The sequence below is a fragment of the Myxine glutinosa genome, chromosome 1, assembly GCF_964187855.1.
Source record: "Myxine glutinosa chromosome 1, kmMyxGlut1.1, whole genome shotgun sequence".
Lineage (NCBI taxonomy): Eukaryota > Metazoa > Chordata > Myxini > Myxiniformes > Myxinidae > Myxine > Myxine glutinosa.
This window is the reverse complement of record NC_136261.1, coordinates 2311764-2328579: the sequence shown is the minus strand read 5'-3', so window position 1 is coordinate 2328579 and position 16816 is coordinate 2311764. Positions and strand designations below refer to the sequence as shown.

Sequence of the window (16816 nt, the reverse complement as noted above, 5' to 3'; positions counted from 1 at the left end):
TGGACAGGGATAGTTTGTGGTTCGACAGTAGGAGAGTTGGACAGGGATGGTTTGTGGTTAGACAGTAGAAGAGTTGGACATGGATGGTTTGTGGTTCGACAATAGCAGAGTTGGACATGGATGGGTTGAGGTTAGACTGTATGACAGTTGGACAGGGACGGGTTGAGGATCGACAGTAGGAGAGTTGGACAGGGATGGGTTGAGGATAGACAGTAGGAGAGTTGGACAGGGATGGGTTGAGGTTAGACAGTAGGAGAGTTGGACAGGGATGGGTTGAGGTTGGACAGGAGGAGAGTTGGACAGGGATGGGTTGAGGTTAGACAGTAGGAGAGTTGGAGAGGGCTGTGTTGAGGTTAGACAGTAGGAGAGTTGGACAGGGATGGGTTGAGGTTAGACTGTAGGAGAGTTCGACAGGGATGGGTTGATGTTAGACAGTAGGAGAGTTGGACAGGGATGGGTTGAGGTTAGACAGAAGGAGAGTTGGACAGGGATGTGTTGTAGTTAGACAGTAGGAGAGTTGGACAGGGATGGGTTGAGATTAGACAGTCGGAGAGTTGGACAGGGATGGGTTGAGGTTAGACAGTAAGAGAGTTGGATAGGGATGGGTTGAGGTTAGACAGTAGGAGAGTTGGACAGGAATGTGTTGAGGTTAGACAGTAGAAGAGTTGGAGAGGGATGTGTTGTGGTTAGACAGTAGGAGAGTTGGACAGGGATGAGTTGAGGTTAGACAGTAGGAGAGTTGGACATGGATGTGTTGTGGTTAGACAGTAAGAGAGTTGGAGAGGAATGTGTTGTGGTTAGACAGTAAGAGAGTTGGAGAGGGAGGTGTTGAGGTTAGACAGTAGGAGAGTTGGACAGGGATGTGTTGAGGTTAGACAGTAGGAGAGTTGGAGAGGGATGTGTTGTGGTTAGACAGTAGGAGAGTTGGACAGGGATGAGTTGAGGTTAGACAGTAGGAGAGTTGGACAGGGATGGGTTGAGGTTAGACAGTAGGAGAGATGGACAGGGATGTGTTGTGGTTCGACAGTAGGAGAGTTGGAGAGGGAAGTGTTGAGGTTAGACAGTAGGAGAGTTGGACAGGGATGGGTTGAGGTTCGACAGTCGGAGAGTTGGATTGGGACGTGTTGTGGTTAGACTGTCGGAGAGTAGGACAGGGGTGGGTTGAGCATAGACAGTAGGAGAGTTGGACAGGGATGGGTTGAGGTTAGACAGTATGAGAGTTGGACAGGGATGGGTTGAAGTTAGACAGTAGGAGAGTTGGAGAGGGATGTGTTGAGGTTAGACAGTAGGAGAGTTGGAGAGGGCTGTGTTGAGGTTAGACAGTAGGAGAGTTGGCGAGGGATGTGTTGTGGTTAGACAGTAGGAGAGTTGGAGAGGGATGGGTTGAGGTTAGACAGTAGGAGAGTTGGACAGGAATGTGTTGAGGTTAGACAGTAGAAGAGTTGGAGAGGGATGTGTTGTGGTTAGACAATAGGAGAGTTGGACAGGGATGAGTTGAGGTTAGACAGTAGGAGAGTTGGACAGGGATTTGTTGTAGTTAGACAGTAAGAGAGTTGGAGAGGGATGTGTTGTGGTTAGACAGTAAGAGAGTTGGAGAGGGCGGTGTTGAGGTTAGACAGTAGGAGAGTTGGACAGCGATGAGTTGAGGTTAGACAGTAGGAGAGTTGGACAGGGATGGGTTGAGGTTAGACAGTAGGAGAGTTGGACAGGGATGTGTTGTGGTCAGACAGTAGGAGAGTTGGAGAGGACTGTGTTGAGGTTAGACAGTAGGAGAGTTGGACAGGGATGGGTTGAGGTTAGACAGTAGGAGAGTTGGAGAGGGATGGGTTGAGGTTAGACAGTAGGAGAGTTGGACAGGGATGGGTTGAGGTTAGACAGTAGGAGAGTTGAACAGGGATGGGTTGAGGTTAGACAGTAGGAGAGTTGGAGAGGGATGGGTTGAGGTTAGACAGTAGGAGAGTTGGACAGGGATGGGTTGAGGTTAGACAGTAGGAGAGTTGGACAGGGATGGGTTGAGGTTAGACAGAAGGAGAGTTGGACAGGGATGGGTTGAGGTTAGACAGTAGGAGAGTTGGACAGGGATGGGTTGAGGTTAGACTGTAGGAGAGTTGGAGAGGGCTGTGTTGAGGTTAGACAGTAGGAGAGTTGGAGAGGGCTGTGTTGTGGTTAGACAGTAGGAGAGTTGGACAGGGACGGGTTGAGGATAGACAGTAGAAGAGTTGGACAGGGATGGGTTGAGGTTCGACAGTAGGAGAGTTGGAGAGGGATGGGTTGAGGTTAGACAGTAGGAGAGTTGGACAGGGATGGGTTGAGGTTAGACAGTAGGAGAGTTGGACAGGGATGGGTTGATGTTAGACAGTAGGAGAGTTGGACAGGGATGGGTTGAGGATCGACAGTAGGAGAGTTGGACAGGGATGGGTTGAGGTTAGACAGTAGGAGAGTTGGACAGGGATGGGTTGAGGTTAGACAGTAGGAGAGTTGGACAGGGATGGGTTGAGGTTAGACAGTCGGAGAGTTGGACAGGGATGGGTTGAGGTTAGACAGTAGGAGAGTTGGAGAGGGATGTGTTGAGGTTAGACAGTAGGAGAGTTGGATCGGGATGGGTTGTGGTTAGACAGTAGGAGAGTTGGATAGGGATGTGTTGTGGTTAGACAGGAGAGTTGGACAGGGATGGGTTGAGGATAGACAGTAGGAGAGTTGGACAGGGATGGGTTGAGGTTAGACAGTAAGAGAGTTGGATAGGGATGGGTTGAGGTTTGACAGTAGGAGAGTTGGACAGGAATGTGTTGAGGTTAGACAGTAGAAGAGTTGGAGAGGGATGTGTTGTGGTTAGACAGTAGGAGAGTTGGACAGGGATGAGTTGAGGTTAGACAGTAGGAGAGTTGGACAGGGATGTGTTGTGGTTAGACAGGAAGAGAGTTGGAGAGGGATGTGTTGTGGTTAGACAGTAAGAGAGTTGGAGAGGGAGGTGTTGAGGTTAGACAGTAGGAGAGTTGGACAGGGATGGGTTGAGGTTAGACAGTGGGAGAGTTGGACAGGAATGTGTTGAGGTTAGACAGTAGAAGAGTTGGAGAGGGATGTGTTGTGGTTAGACAGTAGGAGAGTTGGACAGGGATGTGTTGTGGTTAGACAGTAAGAGAGTTGGAGAGGGATGTGTTGTGGTTAGACAGTAAGAGAGTTGGAGAGGGCTGTGTTGAGGTTAGACAGTAGGAGAGTTGGACAGGGATGAGTTGAGATTAGACAGTAGGAGAGTTGGACAGGGATGGGTTGAGGTTAGACAGTAGGAGAGTTGGACAGGGATGTGTTGTGGTCAGACAGTAGGAGAGTTGGAGAGGACTGTGTTGAGGTTAGACAGTAGGAGAGTTGGACAGGGATGGGTTGAGGTTCGACAGTCGGAGAGTTGGATAGGGACGTGTTGTGGTTAGACTGTCGGAGAGTAGGACAGGGGTGGGTTGAGCATAGACAGTAGGAGAGTTGGACAGGGATGGGTTGAGGTTAGACAGTATGAGAGTTGGACAGGGATGGGTTGAAGTTAGACAGTAGGAGAGTTGGAGAGGGATGTGTTGAGGTTAGACAGTAGGAGAGTTGGAGAGGGATGTGTTGTGGTTAGACAGTAGGAGAGTTGGAGAGGGATGGGTTGAGGTTAGACAGTAGGAGAGTTGGACAGGGATGGGTTGAGGTTAGACAGTAGGAGAGTTGCACAGGGATGGGTTGAGGTTAGACAATAGGAGAGTTGGACAGGGATGGGTTGAGGATACACAGTAGGAGAGTTGGACAGGGATGGGTTGAGGTTAGACAGTAGGAGAGTTGGAGAGGGAAGTGTTGAGGTTAGACAGTAGGAGAGTTGGAGAGGGATGGGTTGAGGTTAGACAGTAGGAGAGTTGGACAGGGATGGGTTGAGGATAGACAGTAGGAGAGTTGGACAGGGATGGGTTGAGGTTAGACAGTAGGAGAGTTGGACAGGGATGGGTTGAGGATAGACAGTAGGAGAGTTGGACAGGGATGAGTTGAGGTTAGACAGTAGGAGAGTTGCACAGGGATGTGTTGTGGTTTGACAGCAGGAGTGTTGGACAGGGATGTGTTGTGGTTAGACAGGAGGAGAGTTGGACAAGGATGCGTTGTGGCTCGACAGTTGGAGAGTTGGACAGGGCTGTGTTGAGGTTGGACAGTAGGAGAGTTGGACAGGGATAGTTTGTGGTCAGACATTAGTAGAGTTGGACAGGGATGTGTTGTGGTTAGACAGTAGGAGAGTTGGACAGGGATGGGTTGAGGTTAGACAGTGGGAGAGTTGGAGAGGGATGTGTTGTGGTTAGACAGTAGGAGAGTTGGACAGGGATGGGTTGAGGTTAGACAGTAGGAGAGTTTAACAGGGATGGGTTGTGGTTAGACAGTAGGAGAGTTGAACAGGGCTGTGGTGAGGTTAGACAGTAGGAGAGTTGAACAGGGATGGGTTGAGGTTAGACAGTAGGAGGGTTGAACAGGGACGGGTTGAGGATAGACAGTAGGAGAGTTGGACAGGGATGGGTTGAGGTTAGACAGTAGGAGAGTTGGACAGGGATGGGTTGAGGTTAGACAGTAGGAGAGTTGGACAGGGACGGGTTGAGGATAGACAGTAGGAGAGTTGAACAGGGACGGGTTGAGGATAGACAGTAGGAGAGTTGAACAGGGATGGGTTGAAGTTAGACAGTAGGAGAGTTGGAGAGGGCTGTGGTGAGGTTAGACAGTAGGAGAGTTGGACAGGGATGGGTTGAGGTTAGACAGTAGGAGAGTTGGACAGGGATGGGTTGAGGTTAGACAGTAGGAGAGTTGGACAGGGATGGGTTGAGGTTAGACTGTAGGAGAGTTGGACAGGGACGGGTTGAGGATCGACAGTAGGAGAGTTGGACAGGGATGGGTTGAGGTTAGACAGTAGGAGAGTTGGACAGGGACGGGTTGAGGATAGACAGTAGGAGAGTTGGACAGGGATGGGTTGAGGTTAGACAGTAGGAGAGTTGGAGAGGGATGGGTTGAGGTTAGACAGTAGGAGAGTTGGAGAGGGATGGGTTGAGGTTAGACTGTAGGAGAGTTGGACAGGGACGGGTTGAGGATAGACAGTAGGAGAGTTGGACAGGGATGGGTTGAGGTTGGACAGTAGGAGAGTTGGAGAGGGATGGGTTGAGGTTAAACAGTAGGAGAGTTGGACAGGGATGAGTTGAGGTTAGACAGTAGGAGAGTTGGACAGGGATGTGTTGTGGTTAGACAGTAAGAGAGTTGGAGAGGGATGTGTTGTGGTTAGACAGTAAGAGAGTTGGAGAGGGAGGTGTTGAGGTTAGACAGTAAGAGAGTTGGAGAGGGCTGTGTTGAGGTTAGACAGTAGGAGAGTTGGACAGGGATGAGTTGAGGTTAGACAGTAGGAGAGTTGGACAGGGATGGGTTGAGGTTAGACAGTAGGAGAGTTGGACAGGGATGTGTTGTGGTCAGACAGTAGGAGAGTTGGAGAGGACTGTGTTGAGGTTAGACAGTAGGAGAGTTGGACAGGGATGGGTTGAGGTTCGACAGTCGGAGAGTTGGATAGGGACGTGTTGTGGTTAGACTGTCGGAGAGTAGGACAGGGGTGGGTTGAGCATAGACAGTAGGAGAGTTGGACAGGGATGGGTTGAGGTTAGACAGTATGAGAGTTGGACAGGGATGGGTTGAAGTTAGACAGTAGGAGAGTTGGAGAGGGATGTGTTGAGGTTAGACAGTAGGAGAGTTGGAGAGGGATGTGTTGTGGTTAGACAGTAGGAGAGTTGGAGAGGGATGGGTTGAGGTTAGACAGTAGGAGAGTTGGACAGGGATGGGTTGAGGTTAGACAGTAGGAGAGTTGCACAGGGATGGGTTGAGGTTAGACAGTAGGAGAGTTGGACAGGGATGGGTTGAGGATAGACAGTAGGAGAGTTGGACAGGGATGGGTTGAGGTTAGACAGTAGGAGAGTTGGAGAGGGAAGTGTTGAGGTTAGACAGTAGGAGAGTTGGAGAGGGATGGGTTGAGGTTAGACAGGAGGAGAGTTGGACAGGGATGGGTTGAGGATAGACAGTAGGAGAGTTGGACAGGGATGGGTTGAGGTTAGACAGTAGGATAGTTGGACAGGGATGTGTTGTGGTTTGACAGCAGGAGTGTTGGACAGGGATGTGTTGTGGTTAGACAGGAGGAGAGTTGGACAAGGATGCGTTGTGGCTCGACAGTTGGAGAGTTGGACAGGGCTGTGTTGAGGTTGGACAGTAGGAGAGTTGGACAGGGATAGTTTGTGGTCAGACATTAGTAGAGTTGGACAGGCATGTGTTGTGGTTAGACAGTAGGAGAGTTGGACAGGGATGGGTTGAGGTTAGACAGTGGGAGAGTTGGAGAGGGATGTGTTGTGGTTAGACAGTAGGAGAGTTGGACAGGGATGGGTTGAGGTTAGACAGTGGGAGAGTTGAACAGGGACGGGTTGAGGATAGACAGTAGGAGAGTTGGACAGGGATGGGTTGAGGTTAGACAGTAGGAGAGTTGGAGAGGGAGGTGTTGTGGTTAGACAGTAGGAGAGTTGGAGAGGGCTGTGGTGAGGTTAGACAGTAGGAGAGTTGGACAGGGATGGGTTGAGGTTAGACAGTAGGAGAGTTGGACAGGGATGGGTTGAGGTTAGACAGTAGGAGAGTTGGAGAGGGCTGTGGTGAGGTTAGACAGTAGGAGAGTTGGACAGGGATGGGTTGAGGTTAGACAGTAGGAGAGTTGGACAGGGATGGGTTGAGGTTAGACAGTAGGAGAGTTGGACAGGGATGGGTTGAGGTTAGACTGTAGGAGAGTTGGACAGGGACGGGTTGAGGATCGACAGTAGGAGAGTTGGACAGGGATGGGTTGAGGTTAGACAGTAGGAGAGTTGGACAGGGACGGGTTGAGGATAGACAGTAGGAGAGTTGGACAGGGATGGGTTGAGGTTAGACAGTAGGAGAGTTGGAGAGGGATGGGTTGAGGTTAGACTGTAGGAGAGTTGGACAGGGACGGGTTGAGGATAGACAGTAGGAGAGTTGGACAGGGATGGGTTGAGGTTAGACAGTAGGAGAGTTGGAGAGGGATGGGTTGAGGTTAGACAGTAGGAGAGTTGCACAGGGATGGGTTGAGGTTAGACAGTAGGAGAGTTGGAGAGGGCTGTGTTGAGGTTAGACAGTAGGAGAGTTGGAGAGGCCTGTGTTGAGGTTCGACAGTAGGAGAGTTGGAGAGGGATGAGTTGAGGTTAGACAATAGGAGAGTTGGAGAGGGATGTGTTGAGGTTAGACAGTAGGAGAGTTTGAGAGGGATGAGTTGAGGTTAGACAATAGGAGAGTTGGAGAGGGATGAGTTGAGGTTAGACAATAGGAGTTGGAGAGGAATGAGTTGAGGTTAGACAGTAGGAGAGTTGGAGAGAGATGAGTTGAGATTAGACTGTAGGAGAGTTGGACAGGGATGTGTTGTGGTTAGACAGTAGGAGAGTTGGACAGGGATGTGTTGCGGTTAGACAGTAAGAGAGTTGGAGAGGGATGTGTTGTGGTTAGACAGTAAGAGAGTTGGAGAGGGTTGTGTTGAGGTTAGACAGTAAGAGAGTTGGAGAGGGATGTGTTGTGGTTAGACAGCAGGAGAGTTGGAGAGGGGTGGGTTTACGTTAGACAGTAAGAGAGTTGGAGAGGGCTGTGTTGAGGTTCGACAGTAGGAGATTTGGAGAGGGCTGTGTTGTGGTTAGACAGTAGGAGAGTTGGACAGGGATGGGTTGAGGTTCGACAGTAGAAGAGTTGGACAGGGATGGGTTGAGGTTCGACAGTAGGAGAGTTGGACAGGGATGGGTTGAGGTTAGACAGTAGGAGAGTTGGACAGGGATGGGTTGAGGTTAGACTGTAGGAGAGTTGGACAGGGATGGGTTGAGGATCGACAGTAGGAGAGTTGGACAGGGATGGGTTGAGATTAGACAGTAGGAGAGTTGGACAGGGACGGGTTGAGGTTAGACAGAAGGAGAGTTGGACAGGGATGGGTTGAGGTTAGACAGTAGGAGAGTTGGACAGGAATGTGTTGAGGTTAGACAGTAGAAGAGTTGGAGAGGGATGTGTTGTGGTTAGACAGTAGGAGAGTTGGACAGGGATGAGTTGAGGTTAGACAGTAGGAGAGTTGGACAGGGATTTGTTGTAGTTAGACAGTAAGAGAGTTGGAGAGGGATGTGTTGTGGTTAGACAGTAAGAGAGTTGGAGAGGGCGGTGTTGAGGTTAGACAGTAGGAGAGTTGGACAGGGATGAGTTGAGGTTAGACAGTAGGAGAGTTGGACAGGGATGGGTTGAGGTTAGACAGTAGGAGAGTTGGACAGGGACGGGTTGAGGATCGACAGTAGGAGAGTTGGACAGGGATGGGTTGAGGTTAGACAGTAGGAGAGTTGGACAGGGACGGGTTGAGGATAGACAGTAGGAGAGTTGGACAGGGATGGATTGAGGTTAGACAGTAGGAGAGTTGGAGAGGGATGGGTTGAGGTTAGACTGTAGGAGAGTTGGACAGGGACGGGTTGAGGATAGACAGTAGGAGAGTTGGACAGGGATGGGTTGAGGTTAGACAGTAGGAGAGTTGGAGAGGGATGGGTTGAGGTTAGACAGTAGGAGAGTTGGACAGGGATGGGTTGAGGTTAGACAGTAGGAGAGTTGGAGAGGGCTGTGTTGAGGTTAGACAGTAGGAGAGTTGGAGAGGCCTGTGTTGAGGTTCGACAGTAGGAGAGTTGGAGAGGGATGAGTTGAGGTTAGACAATAGGAGAGTTGGAGAGGGATGGGTTGAGGTTAGACAGTAGGAGAGTTGGACAGGGATGGGTTGAGGTTCGACAGTCGGAGAGTTGGATAGGGACGTGTTGTGGTTAGACTGTCGGAGAGTAGGACAGGGATGAGTTGAGGTTAGACAGTAGGAGAGTTGGACAGGGATGGGTTGAGGTTAGACAGTAGGAGAGTTGGACAGGGATGTGTTGTGGTCAGACAGTAGGAGAGTTGGAGAGGGATGTGTTGAGGTTAGACAGTAGGAGAGTTGGAGAGGGCTGTGTTGAGGTTAGACAGTAGGAGAGTTGGCGAGGGATGTGTTGTGGTTAGACAGTAGGAGAGTTGGACAGGGATGAGTTGAGGTTAGACAGTAGGAGAGTTGGACAGGGATGGGTTGAGGTTAGACAGTAGGAGAGTTGGACAGGAATGTGTTGAGGTTAGACAGTAGAAGAGTTGGAGAGGGATGTGTTGTGGTTAGACAGTAGGAGAGTTGGACAGGGATGAGTTGAGGTTAGACAGTAGGAGAGTTGGACAGGGATTTGTTGTAGTTAGACAGCAAGAGAGTTGGAGAGGGATGTGTTGTGGTTAGACAGTAAGAGAGTTGGAGAGGAATGTGTTGTGATTAGACAGTAAGAGAGTTGGAGAGGGAGGTGTTGAGGTTAGACAGTAGGAGAGTTGGACAGGGATGTGTTGAGGTTAGACAGTAGGAGAGTTGGAGAGGGCTGTGTTGTGGTTAGGCAGTAGGAGAGTTGGACAGGGATGAGTTGAGGTTAGACAGTAGGAGAGTTGGACAGGGATGGGTTGAGGTTAGACAGTAGGAGAGATGGACAGGGATGTGTTGTGGTTCGACAGTAGGAGAGTTGGAGAGGGAAGTGTTGAGGTGAGACAGTAGGAGAGTTGGACAGGGATGGGTTGAGGTTCGACAGTCGGAGAGTTGGATAGGGACGTGTTGTGGTTGGACTGTCGGAGAGTAGGACAGGGATGAGTTGAGGTTAGACAGTAGGAGAGTTGGACAGGGATGGGTTGAGGTTAGACAGTAGGAGAGTTGGAGAGGGCTGTGTTGAGGTTAGACAGTAGGAGAGTTGGCGAGGGATGTGTTGTGGTTAGACAGTAGGAGAGTTGGACAGGGATGAGTTGAGGTTAGACAGTAGGAGAGTTGGACAGGGATTTGTTGTAGTTAGACAGCAAGAGAGTTGGAGAGGGCTGTGTTGAGGTTGGACAGTAGGAGAGTTGGCGAGGGATGTGTTGTGGTTAGACAGTAGGAGAGTTGGAGAGGGATGGGTTGAGGTTAGACAGTAGGAGAGTTGGACAGGAATGTGTTGAGGTTAGACAGTAGAAGAGTTGGAGAGGGATGTGTTGTGGTTAGACAGTAGGAGAGTTGGACAGGGATGAGTTGAGGTTAGACAGTAGGAGAGTTGGACAGGGATTTGTTGTAGTTAGACAGTAAGAGAGTTGGAGAGGGCGGTGTTGAGGTTAGACAGTAGGAGAGTTGGACAGGGATGAGTTGAGGTTAGACAGTAGGAGAGTTGGACAGGGATGGGTTGAGGTTAGACAGTAGGAGAGTTGGACAGGGATGTGTTGGGGTCAGACAGTAGGAGAGTTGGAGAGGACTGTGTTGAGGTTAGACAGTAGGAGAGTTGGACAGGGATGGGTTGAGGTTCGACAGTCGGAGAGTTGGATAGGGACGTGTTGTGGTTAGACTGTCGGAGAGTAGGACAGGGGTGGGTTGAGGTTAGACAGTATGAGAGTTGGACAGGGATGGGTTGAAGTTAGACAGTATGAGAGTTGGACAGGGATGGGTTGAAGTTGGAGAGTTGGAGAGGGCTGTGTTGAGGTTAGACAGTAGGAGAGTTGGAGAGGGCTGTGTTGAGGTTAGACAGTAGGAGAGTTGGAGAGGGATGGGTTGAGGTTAGACAGTAGGAGAGTTGGACAGGGATGGGTTGAGGTTAGACAGTAGGAGAGTTGCAGAGGGATGGGTTGAGGTTAGACAGTAGGAGAGTTGGACAGGGATGGGTTGAGGATAGACAGTAGGAGAGTTGGACAGGGATGGGTTGAGGTTAGACAGTAGGAGAGTTGGAGAGGGAAGTGTTGAGGTTAGACAGTAGGAGAGTTGGAGAGGGATGGGTTGAGGTTAGACAGTAGGAGAGTTGGACAGGGATGGGTTGAGGATAGACAGTAGGAGAGTTGGACAGGGATGGGTTGAGGTTAGACAGTAGGAGAGTTGGAGAGGGATGGGTTGAGGTTAGACAGCAGGAGAGTTGGAGAGGGATGTGTTGTGGTTAGACAGTTGGAGAGTTGGACAGGGATGGGTTGATGTTAGACAGTAGGAGAGTTGGACAGGGATGTGTTGTGGTTAGACAGTAGGAGGGTTGGACATGGATGTGTTGTGGTTCGACATTAGGAGAGTTGGACATGAATGGGTTGAGGTTAGACAGTCGAGTTGGAGAGGGGTGTGTTGAGGTTAGACAGTCGGAGAGTTGGAGCGGGATGAGCTGAGGTTAGACAGTAGGAGAGTTGGACAGGGATGGGTTGAGGTTAGACAGTCGGAGAGTTGGAGAGGGATGTGTTGTGGTTAGACAGTCGGAGAGTTGGACAGGGATGGGTTGAGGTTAGACTGTAGGAGAGTTGGAGAGGGTTGTGTTGAGGTTAGACAGTGGGAGAGTTGGACAGGTGTGTTGAGGTTAGACAGTGGGAGAGTTGGAGAGGGCTGTGTTAAGGTTAGACAGGAGGAGAGTTGGACAGGGATGGGTTGAGGTTAGACAGTAGGAGAGTTGGACATGGATGGGTTGAGGTTAGACAGTAGGAGAGTTGGAGATGGATGGGTTTAGGTTCGACAGTAGGAGAGTTGGACAGGGATGTGTTGTGGTCAGACAGTAGGAGAGTTGGAGAGGACTGTGTTGAGGTTAGACAGTAGGAGAGTTGGACAGGGATGGGTTGAGGTTCGACAGTCGGAGAGTTGGATAGGGACGTGTTGTGGTTAGACTGTCGGAGAGTAGGACAGGGGTGGGTTGAGGTTAGACAGTATGAGAGTTGGACAGGGATGGGTTGAAGTTAGACAGTATGAGAGTTGGACAGGGATGGGTTGAAGTTAGACAGTAGGAGAGTTGGAGAGGGCTGTGTTGAGGTTAGACAGTAGGAGAGTTGGAGAGGGATGGGTTTAGGTTCGACAGTAGGAGAGTTGGACAGGGATGGGTTGGGGTTAGACAGTAGGAGAGTTGGAGAGGGCTGTGTTGTGGTTAGACTGTAGGAGAGTTGGAGAGGGGTGTGTTGAGGTTAGACAGTGGGAGAGTTGGACAGGGATGGGTTGAGGTTAGACTGTAGAGGGTTGTGTTGAGGTTAGACAGTGGGAGAGTTGGACAGGGTTGTGTTGAGGTTAGACAGTGGGAGAGTTGGAGAGGGCTGTGTTGAGGTTAGACAGGAGGAGAGTTGGACAGGGATGGGTTGAGGTTCGACAGTAGGAGAGTTGGAGAGGGATGTGTTGTGGTTAGACAGGAGAGTTGGACAGGGATGGGTTGAGGTTAGACAGTGGGAGAGTTGGACAGGGATGTGTTGTGGTTCGACAGTAGGAGAGTTGCACAGGGATGCATTGTGGTAAGACAGGAGAGTTGGACAGGGATGTGTTGTGGTTAGACAGTAGGAGATTTGGACAGGGATGTGTTATGGTTCGACAGGAGGAATGTTGGACAGGGATGTGTTGTGGTTAGACAGGAGGAGAGTTGGACAGGGATGTGTTGTGGTTAGACAGTAGGAGAGTTGGACAGGGCTGTGTTGAGGTTAGACAGTAGGACAGTTGGACAGGGATAGTTTGTGGTTCGACAGTAGGAGATTTGGACAGGGATGGTTTGTGGTTAGACAGTAGAAGAGTTGGACATGGATGGTTTGTGGTTCGACAATAGCAGAGTTGGACATGGATGGGTTGTGGTTAGACAGTAGAAGAGTTGGACAGGGATGGGTTGTGGTTAGACAGTGGGAGAGTTGGACAGGGATGTGTTGTGGTCAGACAGTAGTAGAGTTGGACATGGATGGGTTGAGGTTAGACAGTAGGAGAGTTGGACAGGGATGTGTTGTGGTTAGACAGTAGGAGAGTTGCACAGAGATGTGTTGTGGTTAGACAGGAGGAGAGTTGGACAGGGATGTGTTGTGGTTGGACAGTAGGAGAGTTGGACAGGGATGTGTTGTGGTTAGACAGTAGGAGGGTTGGACATGGATGTGTTGTGGTTAGACAGTAGGAGATTTGGACATGGATGGGTTGAGGTCAGACAGAAGGAGAGTTGGACAGGGATGGGTTGAGGTTGGACAGTAGGAGTTGGACAGGGATGGGTTGAGGTTAGACAGTAGGAGAGTTGGACAGGGATGTGTTGTGGTGAGACAGTAGGAGAGTTGGAGAGGGATGGGTTTAGGTTAGACAGTAGGAGAGTTGGACAGGGATGGGTTGAGGTTGGACAGTAGGAGTTGGACAGGGATGGGTTGAGGTTAGACAGTAGGAGAGTTGGACAGGGATGTGTTGTGGTTAGACAGGAGAGTTGGACATGGATGGGTTGAGGTCAGACAGTAGGAGAGTTGGACAGGGATGGGTTGAGGTTGGACAGTAGGAGTTTGACAGGGATGGGTTGAGGTTAGACAGTAGGAGAGTTGGACAGGGATGTGTTGTGGTGAGACAGTAGGAGAGTTGGAGAGGGATGGGTTTAGGTTAGACAGTAGGAGAGTTGGACAGGGATGGGTTGAGGTTAGACAGTCGTAGAGTTGGAGAGGGATGTGTTGTGGTTAGACAGTAGGAGAGTTGGAGAGGGATGTGTTGTGGTTAGACAGTAGGAGAGTTGGAGAGGGATGTGTTGTGGTTAGACAGTAGGAGAGTTGGACAGAGATGGGTTGAGGTTAGACAGTAGGAGAGTTGGAGAGGGTTGTGTTGAGGTTAGACAGGAGAGTTGGAGAGGGATGTGTTGAAGTTAGACAGTAGGAGAGTTGGAGAGGGATGTGTTGAGGTTAGACAGTAGGAGAGTTGGACAGGGATGGGTTGAGGTTAGACAGTAGGAGACTTGGAGAGGGCTGTGTTGTGGTTAGACTGTAGGAGAGTTGGAGAGGGCTGTGTTGAGGTTAGACAGTGGGAGAGTTGGACAGGGATGGGTTGAGGTTAGACAGTAGGAGAGTTGGAGAGGGATGTGTTGTGGTTAGACAGTAGGAGAGTTGGAGAGGGATGTATTGTGGTTAGACAGTTGGAGAGTTGGACAGGGATGGGTTGAGGTTAGACAGTTGGAGAGTTGGAGAGGGCTGTGTTGAGGTTAGACAGTAGGAGAGTTGGAGAGGGCTGTGTTGAGGTTAGACAGTGGGAGAGTTGGAGAGGGATGTGTTGTGGTTAGACAGTGGGAGAGTTGGAGAGGGATGTGTTGTGGTTAGACAGTAGGAGAGTTGGAGAGGGATGTGTTGTGGTTAGACAGTAGGAGAGTTGGACAGGGATGGGTTGAGGTTGGACAGTCGGAGAGTTGGACAGGGATGGGTTGAGGTTAGACAGTAGGAGAGTTGGACAGGGCTGTGTTGAGGTTAGACAGTAGGAGAGTTGGACAGGGATGGGTTGAGGTTGGACAGTCGGAGAGTTGGACAGGGATGGGTTGAGGTTAGACACTAGGAGAGTTGGAGAGGGCTGTGTTGAGGTTAGACAGTAGGAGAGTTGGACAGGGACGGGTTGAGGTTAGACAGTAGGAGAGTTGGAGAGGGATGTGTTGTGGTTAGACAGTTGGAGAGTTGGACAGGGATGGGTTGAGGTTAGACTGTAGGAGAGTTGGACAGGGATGGGTTGAGGTTAGACAGTAGGAGAGTTGGACAGGGATGGGTTGAGGTTAGACAGTAGGAGAGTTGGACAGGGATTTGTTGTAGTTTGACAGTAGGAGAGTTGGACAGGGATGTGTTGCGGTTAGACAGTAGGAGAGTTGGACCATGATGTGTTGTGGTTAGACAAAAGGAGAGTTGGACAGGGATGGGTTGAGGTTAGACAGTAGGAGAGTTGGACAGGGATGGGTTGAGATTAGACAGTCGGAGAGTTGGACAGGGATGGGTTGAGGTTAGACAGTAAGAGAGTTGGACAGGGATGGGTTGAGGTTAGACAGTAGGAGAGTTGGACAGGAATGGGTTGTGGTTAGACAGTAGGAGGGATGGACAGGGATGTGTTGTGGTCAGACAGTAGTAGAGTTGGACATGGATGGGTTGAGGTTAGACAGCAAGTGAGTTGGACAGGGATGTGTTGTGGTCAGACAGGAGGAGAGTTGGACAGGGATGTGTTGTGGTTAGACAGTAGGAGATTTGGACAGGGATGTGTTGTGATTCGACATTAGGAGAGTTGGACATGGATGGGTTGAGGTTAGACAGGAGGAGAGTTGGACAGGGATGGGTTGAGGTTGGACAGTAGGAGAGTTGGACAGGGATGGGTTGAGGTTAGACAGTAGGAGAGTTGGACAGAGATGTGTTGTGGTGAGACAGTAGGAGAGTTGGAGAGGGGTGGGTTTAGGTTAGACAGTAGGAGGGTTGGACATGGATGTGTTGTGGTTAGACAGGAGAGTTGGACAGGGATGGGTTGAGGTTAGACAGTAGGAGAGTTGGACAGGGATGGGTTGTGGTTAGACAGTAGAAGAGTTGGACAGGGATGGGTTGTGGTTAGACGGTAGGAGAGTTGGACAGGGATGGGTTGAGGTTAGACAGTAGGAGAGTTGGACAGGGATGGGTTGTGGTTAGACAGTAGAAGAGTTGGACAGGGATGTGTTGTGCTTGTGGTTAGACAGTAGGAGAGTTGGACAGGGATGGGTTGAGGTTAGACGGTAGAAGATTTGGACAGGGATGGGTTGAGGTTAGACAGTAGGAGAGTTGGACAGGGATGGGTTGTGGTTAGACAGTAGAAGAGTTGGACAGGGATGGGTTGAGGTTAGACAGTAGGAGAGTTGGACAGGGATGTGTTGAGGTTAGACAGTAGGAGAGTTGGACAGGGATGGGTTGTGGTTAGACAGTAGAAGAGTTGGACAGGGATGGGTTGAGGTTAGACAGTAGGAGAGTTGGACAGGGATGGGTTGTGGTTAGACAGTAGAAGAGTTGGACAGGGATGGGTTGAGGTTAGACAGTAGGAGAGTTGGACAGGGATGTGTTGAGGTTAGACAGTTGGAGAGTTGGACAGGGATTGCCAATATCCCGACAAAAGTATGAAACATTTTTAAGAAAGATAACATTTGTTTGACTCTAAATTACAAATAGAAACATCTTTGGACAACTGCAAAAAAAAAGCGTCGGTCAGACACGGGATGTACAAACCGCTGGTTCCGCCGGTCGCTCCAGCCTCGCAGCAGCGAAGTCCACAAACGGGACCGAGGAAAGGAAAGTGCAAGAATCGGAGTTTTGTCCTGGGACAGACACAGTGGTTTCGTACGTACGGAGACGGCTAACAAATGACAGTCTCAGTTCGTCGATGGACGTCCCGTCCAAAGAACGCGGCCGCCGGCAGCATCACAAGACCGGGTCCAGGTCCGAGTCCCAATGTGGACACGGGTCGGAGTCCCCGATCGGCCGCGTCCAGCGCACTACTTTCCGACACAATAGCAGCGGGTGTGACGGCTCGCCGTTCCCTTCAAGAGAACCACCACCGTCATTGGCCCTGACATACACCGATCACCACTGCTCAGGTCCAACCTGGACTGCCGGTGAGACCCGGAGTCTGCGTTGAGAGACGCGGACTTTTGACCAACTGTGTGGTGTCTGCGGAAGGCGCGTCACACCCAAGCTGCGCGGAGTGATACAGGCGATCGATGAGGCTCCTGCATAGTGAATCTTTCTTTGTCGCACCTTCGTTCATTTCCTCAATCGCACTAATTGGATTTCGTTCAATGAATCGCACATTAATTGTGCATTTCCTAAATTACTAATTATTAATACGTTTACTGAATCGCACATTAATCGGTCCTTTCGTCAATCGCACGAATAATTCATTCGTTTACCGAATCGCACATCAATTGTACATTTCTTCAATCACACTTATTCATTCGTTTGCTGAATCGCACTTTAATCATTCCTTCACTCAATCGCACCA

The 16816-nt window shown here is 50.3% G+C and overlaps 1 protein-coding gene across 3 annotated transcripts in view; it reads right to left on the bottom strand.

Annotated features, from left to right (window-relative positions):
* LOC137418516 (uncharacterized) overlaps positions 1-16574 on the bottom strand; it is a 112758-nt gene extending 96184 nt beyond the window's left edge. For 2 of the 3 annotated variants that reach the window (XM_068103993.2, XM_068104594.2), the window contains exon 1: positions 16045-16537. The gene's annotated coding sequence lies outside the window, so the exon portion shown is untranslated. Of the gene's footprint in view, positions 1-16044 lie in introns of all 3 variants that reach the window. The other variant, XM_068104595.2, reaches the window with a different exon arrangement.
* Between the last annotated feature and the right edge of the window lie 242 nt (positions 16575-16816).